This window comes from Doryrhamphus excisus, chromosome 14 (assembly GCF_030265055.1).
Source record: "Doryrhamphus excisus isolate RoL2022-K1 chromosome 14, RoL_Dexc_1.0, whole genome shotgun sequence".
NCBI classification, from domain to species: Eukaryota; Metazoa; Chordata; class Actinopteri; order Syngnathiformes; family Syngnathidae; genus Doryrhamphus; species Doryrhamphus excisus.
In genome coordinates, this window is record NC_080479.1 from 17,626,312 (window position 1) to 17,635,790 (window position 9,479).

A 9,479-nucleotide genomic window follows, 5' to 3' on the forward strand; every position below is an offset into this window, starting at 1 on the left:
ATACAAATATAAAAAAAGCATTCTGTAGACGCATTCAAATACGTAATATGTAGTAAAATAGTCATTAAGTGTTAAGTGTATTATGGCTAATGTTCTCATATTATTGAGTAATATGTCATGCGAGTCCATTTAAATTCATAATTCAGACTTTTATGTGGTTTTTTTGCCAAAAAGAAGCATTTTCAAGTATAAAAATGGCTAAATTAACTAAAATACAAATATAAAAAAAGCATTCTGTAGACGCATTTAAATACGTAATGATATGTAGTAAAATAGTCATTAAGTGTTAAGTGTATTATGGCTAATTTTCTCATATTATTGAGTAATATGTCATGCGAGTCCATTTAAATTCATAATTCAGACTTTTATGTGGTTTTTTTTTGCCAAAAAGAAGCATTTTCAAGTATAAAAATGGCTAAATTAACTAAAATACAAATATAAAAAAAGCATTCTGTAGACACATTTAAATACATAATGATATGTTCTCATATTATTGGGTAATAGGTCATGCGAGTCCATTTAAATTCATAATTCAGACTTTTATGTGTTTTTTTTTTTGCCAAAAGGAAGCATTTTCAAGTATAAAAATGGCTGAATTAAGTAAAATACAAATATAAAGAAAGCATTCTGTAGACGCATTCAAATACGTAATGATATGTAGTAAAATAGTCATTAAGTGTTAAGTGTATTATAGCTAGTGTTCTCATATTATTGAGTAATATGTCATGCGAGTCCATCCAAATTCAGAATTTAGACTTTTATGTGTTTTTTTTGTGAAAAGGAAGCATTTTCAAGTATAAAAATGGCTGAATTAACTAAAATACAAATATTTAAAAAAGCATTCTGTAGACGCATTCAAATACATAATGATATGTTCTCATATTATTGGGTAATATGTCATGCGAGTCCATTTAAATTCATAATTCAGACTTTTATGTGTTTTTTTTGCCAAAAAGAAGCATTTTCAAGTATAAAAATGGCTAAATTAACTAAAATACAAATATAAAAAAAGCATTCTGTAGACGCATTCAAATACATAATGATATGTTCTCATATTATTGGGTAATATGTCATGCGAGTCCATTTAAATTCATAATTCAGACTTTTATATGTTTTTTTGTGAAAAGGAAGCATTTTCAAGTATAAAAATGGCTGAATTAACTAAAATACAAATGTAAAAAAAAGCATTCTGTAGACGCATTCAAATACGTAATGATATGTAGTAAAATAGTCATTAAGTGTTAAGTGTATTATGGCTAATGTTCTCATATTATTGAGTAATATGTCATGCGAGTCCATTTAAATTCATAATTCAGACTTTTATGTGTTTTTTTTTGCCAAAAAGAAGCATTTTCAAGTATAAAAATGGCTAAATTAACTAAAATACAAATATAAAAAAAGCATTCTGTAGACGCATTCAAATACGTAATGATATGTAGTAAAATAGTCATTAAGTGTTAAGTGTATTATGGCTAATGTTCTCATATTATTGAGTAATATGTCATGCGAGTCCATCCAAATTCATAATTCAGACTTTTATATGTTTTTTTTGTGTGAAAAGGAAGCATTTTCAAGTATAAAAATGGCTGAATTAACTAAAATAAAAATATAAAGAAAGCATTCTGTAGACACATTCAAATACATAATGATATGTTCTCATATTATTGGGTAATAGGTCATGCGAGTCCATTTAAATTCATAATTCAGACTTTTATGTGTTTTTTTTGCCAAAAGGAAGCATTTTCAAGTATAAAAATGGCTGAATTAACTATAATAAAAATATAAAAAAAACATTCTGTAGACGCATTCAAAGACGTAATATGTAGTAAAATGGTCATTAGGTGTTGGTAATGTTACATTGATGAGACAACTACCATTTTATATTGTATTATGAGTGTAAAGGTCACTATAGGGATGTTATTTCATGTCTAGAGAGCTCTAATAATGTTAGAAACCATATTAAGGTCGTAAAAAGGCTGGAAAATGACGGATTATTGTACTTTTTTTTTTAAACAAAATGGCCCAGGGTTGAAGAAGCTGATACTAAGAATTGGATTTACAGTCTTTATCCCTTCCTGATTTTTTTTTTTTTTTTTTTGCACATTTGCCAAGTTTGATAATCTGGAACATTTACGTGATAAACAAACAAAGAAACAGAAATCACCGGCTCGTCAGTTCCTTTGATGAATGCAGTCGTCTTGGTGATAAATGTATTTTCCAATGCGACATGTGACAATCAGGAGTCTAATAGGAAGAGACAGCAGAGAGAAGACTTAGTCGTCCTTCATGGAGAGAAATGATGACATTTGATGAGAACATGTCACCAGCAGCTCGTTATGCTTTCGATCAAACGCAAAGACTTTATACTGTCCATGGACTCTACAATTTGACAGAACCGTTAAGGCTTTCTTAGGCGTAGATTTTTCACATAATGACTCTACATCAGGGTGCTTATCCTGGCTGCCAAAACAGAGCCAAATATGTTTGGAAGTGCCAGCATTTTTTGATAAAGATGGTGAGAAACGCTATTAAGGTGAAGAAATGTCAGGAAGGTGGTGTCCGTATTGATTAATCGCCTTCAATGAAGATAAATATAACCTCAGATGTTTATTTATCCCTTTCATTCATCATTTATGTGCATTTTAACTTGTTTTATGCATGTAGCTTCCATGTTTATATAGCCGAAGAACAGAGTATTGAGTGACTTTAAGGAGAGTCAAAATGGACGGAGGCTGTTTTTTTTTGGAAAATGGCTGGGATTGAATGAGTAAATAACATGACAATTTTGTTTTGGTTGTTAACCAAAAAAAATTGTTTTGGTTGTCAACCAAAAAAAAAAAAAACAATTTGTTTTGGTTGTTAACCAAAAAAAAAAAAACAATTTTGTTTTGGTTGTCAACAAAAAAAAAACAATTTGTTTTGGTTGTTAACCAAAAAAAAACCCCAATTTGTTTTGGTTGTTAACCAAAAAAAAAAAAACAATTTGTTTTGGTTGTTAACCAAAAAAAAAACCCCAATTTGTTTTGGTTGTTAACCCAAAAAAAAACTATTTTGTTTTGGTTGTCAACCAAAAAAAAAAACTATTTGTTTTGGTTGTTAACCAAAAAAAAAACCCAATTTGTTTTGGTTGTTAACCCAAAAAAAAATTAAATTTTTTTGTTTTGGTTGTCAACAAAAAAAAAAATTGTTTTGGTTGTCAACCAAAAAAAAACAAAACAATTTGTTTTGGTTGTTAACCAAAAAAAAAACCCAATTTGTTTTGGTTGTTAACCAAAAAAAAAAAACAATTTTGTTTTGGTTGTTAACCAAAAAAAAAAAACTAATTTTGTTTTGGTTGTTAATCCCCCAAAAAACAATTTGTTTTGGTTGTTAACCCCCCCTCCAAAAAACAATTTTGTTTTGGTTGTTAACCAAAAAAAAAAAACAATTTTGTTTTGGTTGTTAACTAAAAAAACCCAAAACAATTTTGTTTTGGTTGTTAACCCAAAAAAAAATCAATTTTGTTTTGGTTGTTAACCCCCCCCAAAAAACTATTTTGATTTGGTTGTTAACACCCCCCCAAAAAACAATTTTGTTTTGGTTGTTAGCAAGGCTGGTTGCATCCTGCTCATCTCATTTGTGAAAAGCATCACAACGTTCGCATCAAAAGTGCTGCCCGAGCTACATCAACTTTTATCAGGGTCAATGTCTGCTGAATGAAAGACGCGTGGCAAAAATTTCAAAGCATATTTTTCTTTGATTTTTTTTTTTTTTTTCATTTTAACATTTTCTATAACAGCACCTTCCTGTGAGCAATTGCAGCAGTAACTCCTGACCTGGTGTACAAGCATTTCATAATATTTTCCTTAGGCACAGGAAAGGGACTTTTTGTTCATCACTTTCAAGGTCAGTAAAATCAACGTTAGCTAAAATCTTAACAAAACCAATTTTAGGAGACTTCAAAACAGGAGCACTTAAATGGACAAATGTAAAAAAAAAAAATCAAACCAACGCTCAGAGATCAGCCATAAAATCCATAAAAAAATGCATAAAATTCGAGGATTTCCACTATAGCACTTCACCGAGCTAGAAGCTAACGTTAGCCAATGTGAACCATGCAAGTATTAATCGACTAAAAACTTGCTGGGCACAAAAAAATCATTATTTGTGATAATTAATCTTTTCTTACTTAAGCTGTTTTCATAGGAAGGAAATTGTTTTGTATTAGTTCACCATTTGGCGTTACACCGAAATGATTCCTACTGCCAACAATTGACACGTTCACTGCGATATACCCATAAAGTAGGGGTCTCAAACACGCGGCCCGCAGGACACTAGTTTTAGGCCCCTGCCTTGATATGAAAGTTTAATATTAAGTTTGATATGGATGCTGTATGGTATCATGTACCCAGAAAAAAAAATATTACGTTTGATTAATGTTCATGTTAAAGGTTAAATAACTGTTAATAGTTATCCTCCCTATCCGTGTGGAAGTGGTAAGTTTTTGGCTATTTAAGTTGAAAGGAAATAACTTGAAGGCTTACCGTTTAGGTCGCTAGTTCTCTAGTTTGCGAGTTAGCATGTGTCTCAAGACCGTGCAGTTGCGCAATATGTTGTAAATAAAAAAAAGTATAAATGTGACTATAGTTGTGTTTTGTCATGTCTACAGGGCTCTAATAATGCTTTGTTCATTTTAATCTGAAAAGAAATAATTTGTCTACCCACCAACTATATGTGGTTTCTTAAGTTTTTATTATTTGCCCTTTTATTATTATTATTATATTTATTTATTACTGATTGATTTTCTTTATTCTTGATTTGTTTATTTTTCATCTTATTTTGTGTAGAAAAATAAAAAGATATTTGAGAACAGTGGAATGTTTTATCAGAGCTTTTATTGTAGAAAATCGGAACCAAAGCACTGAAAAAGTTTGTATATTTTTCTGTTTTTAATAAATGCATTTTTTTTTTTTTTTTTTTTTTTTGAAAACCTGATGCGGCCCAGCCTTGCCCAGATCTTAGCTCCAGTGGCCCCCAAGTAAATTGAGTTTGAGACCCCTGCCATAAAGTGTAATTTACGGTCAAGACATCTTCCAACTGAATTTTTGATAAAACTACTGTTCAGTTTGAATGTGGAGGCGGGATCTGGTTTCTATTGGTTGTAAGATTTGGACTGACCTGTCAGTCATTGATGTCGCATTCAGGACACAGCCATCCATACGCGCGTGTTTATTATTAGAAATATCACGATTCAACGAGAGTTCAGTCAAGTCTTTACACAACAAATCAGCTCACAGAGAACGGCAAAAAAAAAACCAAAAAAAAAAACTGTCAGGCTCGGACGCAGGAAACGGCGACAGGAGGCGCAGCGCAGCGGCCGGAAAGCTGAGTAATAATCCACACCACGCCAGCGAGTGACGGATACGGAAAGGAACGTTGACGAACTGACCGACCGGCAACTTGCTGTCGCCCCAGCTGCCATAAATAACGCCATCGTTACAGATTAGCAGCAGGTGTGCTGAACAGGATCTGGAGCTTACAAAATAAAAGCACAAACAGGAAATATGTGGAAAAAACAGAAATAAAGACTAGTAATGTCGTTGGTGGTGTGTCAGATGACACTAAACACTGATGACACTAAAGATTCATTCTACAATATAATTTCCCTTTTTTTTGGAGGGGGGTCCCTAAACCCCCAAAACAAAAAATACTGTATATTGAGAAAACCTGATTATGGATGGATTATGGATTATGATGTATGTTTATTTTGAGGAAAAAAAACAATTCATGTACATTTAGTCGTGACGTTAGTAGTACTCTTATTTTTTACATGCACTAAAAAACACGACTTATTTGTATATTTATTGGATAAACAGAGCGTAGGACTGAAGAGGCTAGCTAGACTGTAATTACACACAGCTCATATAGTGCGTTACGTAGCCTCTCATGCTATTGTTGCAAAACAAACAGATGAAATCTGCATTATTATTGTTGAGGTTTTCCAAAGGTGACACATGCACACACACACACACACACACACACACACACACACACACACACGCATGCACAGTGACTCACAACTGACCGTGTGATCCTTCCAGCCGACATGGAATGTAACACAAATATGAAATATAATGCGTCACTAAAGCAGAAACACTTCATTTCTTTTGCAAAGAGGTTTGAAGAGCTTGTCACTCAAAGCCGTGTTTGGGCTGCCGTGGCAACGGTTATGGTTTCCTACAACAGCAAAACAACATTGGTAATGGTAATGGTAATGGTTTCATTTCATTTGAACATGCATCAGATTACAATTGAATGCATCCCATAATCAGTTCACAGTTCCACATGTCCAAAAGGAGCAGTTAATAAATATAAATAATAAATACTAATAAATTAATAAATAATATAATAATAATAATAATTAAAACATAATAAATAATATAATAAATATTAAATAAAAAAAATTATAATAGTATTCTGAGTGCTTTTAAGGATAGTCAAAATGGACGGTACTGAAGAGGTTGTTTTTTTTTTTTTTAAGTCTGGGATTGAATGAGTAAATAACATGACAATTTTGTTTTGGTTGTTAACCAAAAAAAAAAAACAATTTTGTTTTGGTTGTTACCAAAAAAAAAACAATTTTGTTTTGGTTGTTAACCAAAAAAAAAACAATTTTGTTTTGGTTGTTAACCAAAAAAAACAATTTTGTTTTGGCTGTTAACCAAAAAAAACAATTTTGTTTTGGTTGTTAACCCCAAAAAATATTTAATTTTGGTTGTTAACCAAAAAAAACTATTTTATTTTGGTTGTTAACCAAAAAAAAATGTTTTGGTTGTTAACCCAAAAAATAATAATTTGTTTTGGTTGTTACCAAAAAAACAATTTTGTTTTGGTTGTTAACCAAAAAAAACAATTTTGTTTAAAAAATATATTAAAAAAATATGTAATTAATAATAAATTAAAAAATAAAATAAATAAATAAAATACAAAAATAATAGTAGTAGTTAATAAGCAAAGCTTACTAAATCCTACTCCTCCATCTGGTACTTTTACAATCAGTAACTGTTACATTTGTTCACTTCCTGCTTTCATAATATAGTTTATTTTTATATTTTATTTTTGTCACGTACCGAAGTACGAGGTGATATGACCATACAATGACATAATGGGTACCATAGTAACTGTCAATATATGTAGTGATATATATAGCACATCATGACTATATATATATATATATATATATATATATCTCACATTCCCAAGACTCACGTGTGAGCAATTATGCCTCGTCATGTCTACTATTATAGGGGATACCAATGTAACTGTGACCATAGGGGTGTTATTTAATGTCTAGTGAGCTCTAATAATGCTAAAACCTGTATTTATAAAAAGGTGGTAACAAGTTTTTCTATGCCCTAACTAGAAAAATCTTCCATCCAGGATGCCAAGTTTGTCAGGTCCAGTACCCCCGCATGAGTCCTTGTGGCTAAAACATCTGAGCAGACTACCACTCTGTTTGACCTCCTTAGTGCAGGTGTGTCTTCCTACTTAAGGCTCACCTTCGCAGGTGACGACGATGTGGTCTCTGCAAAGCAATCACTGATTAGCAGGCAGAAGAAGAAGGTGAAAGATGGTGGAGAAATGTTACCTTTGACTCCGGCTATCATTCCGCACAATAGGCAGAGCACTCCAAGATGGCTTGAAGATGGCTTCAAATTGTGAACGGTCGAGGTGACAAGGACCAGGTTGTAATTTGACTTTTGTAACCTCAAGACGTTTTGAGTACCAGGTGAAAATCACTTTGGGGATTGCTTTGTCACATTGTGACTGTCGGAAAGACCTCGGTGTATCCTGGTCGGTAAAAATTGGATTTGGTGCGAATATAACCTCTTTCGTTTTCCCAGGCTGCTGTTAAATTCATTCATTTATTCATTTTCTACCGCTTTTTCTTCACGAGGGTCGCGGGCCAATCACAGGGCACATACAGACAAACAACCATTCACACTCACATTCATACCTATGGACAATTTGGAGTCGCTAATTAACCTAGCATGTTTTTGGGGAGCACATGCAAACTCCACAATGTAACATAACTGTGTGGCCTACATGCTAACCATTCGGCATGTTTGTGTATTTGTTTTATACACCTTTTGAGTATTAAGTTGCAGTGTGATGAATCAAGTGCTGTTTGTTCTCAGTAAGACATTCACACTCACATTCATACCTATGGACAATTTGGAGTCGCCAATTAACCTAGCATGTTTTTGGGGAGAACATGCAAACTCCACAATGAGAATCGAACCCACGTCTTCCCGATCTCCTAACTGTGTGGCCTACATGCTAACCATTCGGCATGTTTGGGGCATGTTTGTGTATTTATTTATACACCTTTTGAGTATTAAGTTGCAGTGTGATGAATCGAGTGCTGTTTGTTCTCAGTAAGACATTCACATTCATACCTATGGACAATTTGGAGTGGCTAATTAACCTAGCATGTTTTTGGAATGTGGGAGGAAACCGGAGTACCCGGAGAAAACCCACTTCCTATATTATTAGTCACTGTATTTTTATTGTTGTATCTACTATTTGGGGTAATGGGAGTGTAAAGTTGACTATAGGGGTGTTATTTCATTTCGAGAAGGCTCTAATGTTTTTGGAAGCGTATTTGGAAGGTGGTAAAATATTCATTATATTCAAAATGATATTGAAAATATGTATAAATATTAAAATATTAAAAAATATATATTATAAACTTGTAATAAATTACAAATATTTCTACTTAATGGGACATTTTAAAATCAATTAATTTTTAATTGATTTTTTAATTATACACCTTTTGAGTATTAAGTTGTAGTGTGATGAATCGAGTGCTGTTAGCAAAGTATTTGTTCTCAGTAAGACATTCACACTCACATTCATACCTATGGACAATTTGGAGTCGCTAATTAACCTAGCATGTTTTTGGAATGTGGGAAGAAACTGGAGTACCCGGAGAAAACCCACTTCCTATATTATTAGTCACTGTATTTTTATTATTGTATCTACTATTTGGGGTAATGGGAGTGTAAAGTTGACTATAGGGGTGTTATTTCATTTCTAGAGGGCTCTTATGTTAAGCGTATTTGGAAGGTGGTAAAATATTCATTATATTCAAAATATGTATAAATAAATATATTCTAAACTTGTAATAAATTAGCAAATATTTCTACTTAATAAATCAATTAATTTCTAATGAATTTTTTTGTATCATTTTTAAAATGTGGTTTAATTTGCACTAAAATTATAAAAAAAATATATACATATTAATTAATTCGTTAATTTTCAACCACTTATCTTCAAGAGGGTTGCGGGGGTGCTGGAGCCTATCCCAGCTGTCTTCGGGCGAGAGGCGGGGTACACCCTGGACTGGTGGCCAGCCAATCACAGGGCACATATAGACAAACAACCATTCACACTCTCATTCATACCTATGGACAATTTGGAGTCGCTAATTAATTAAC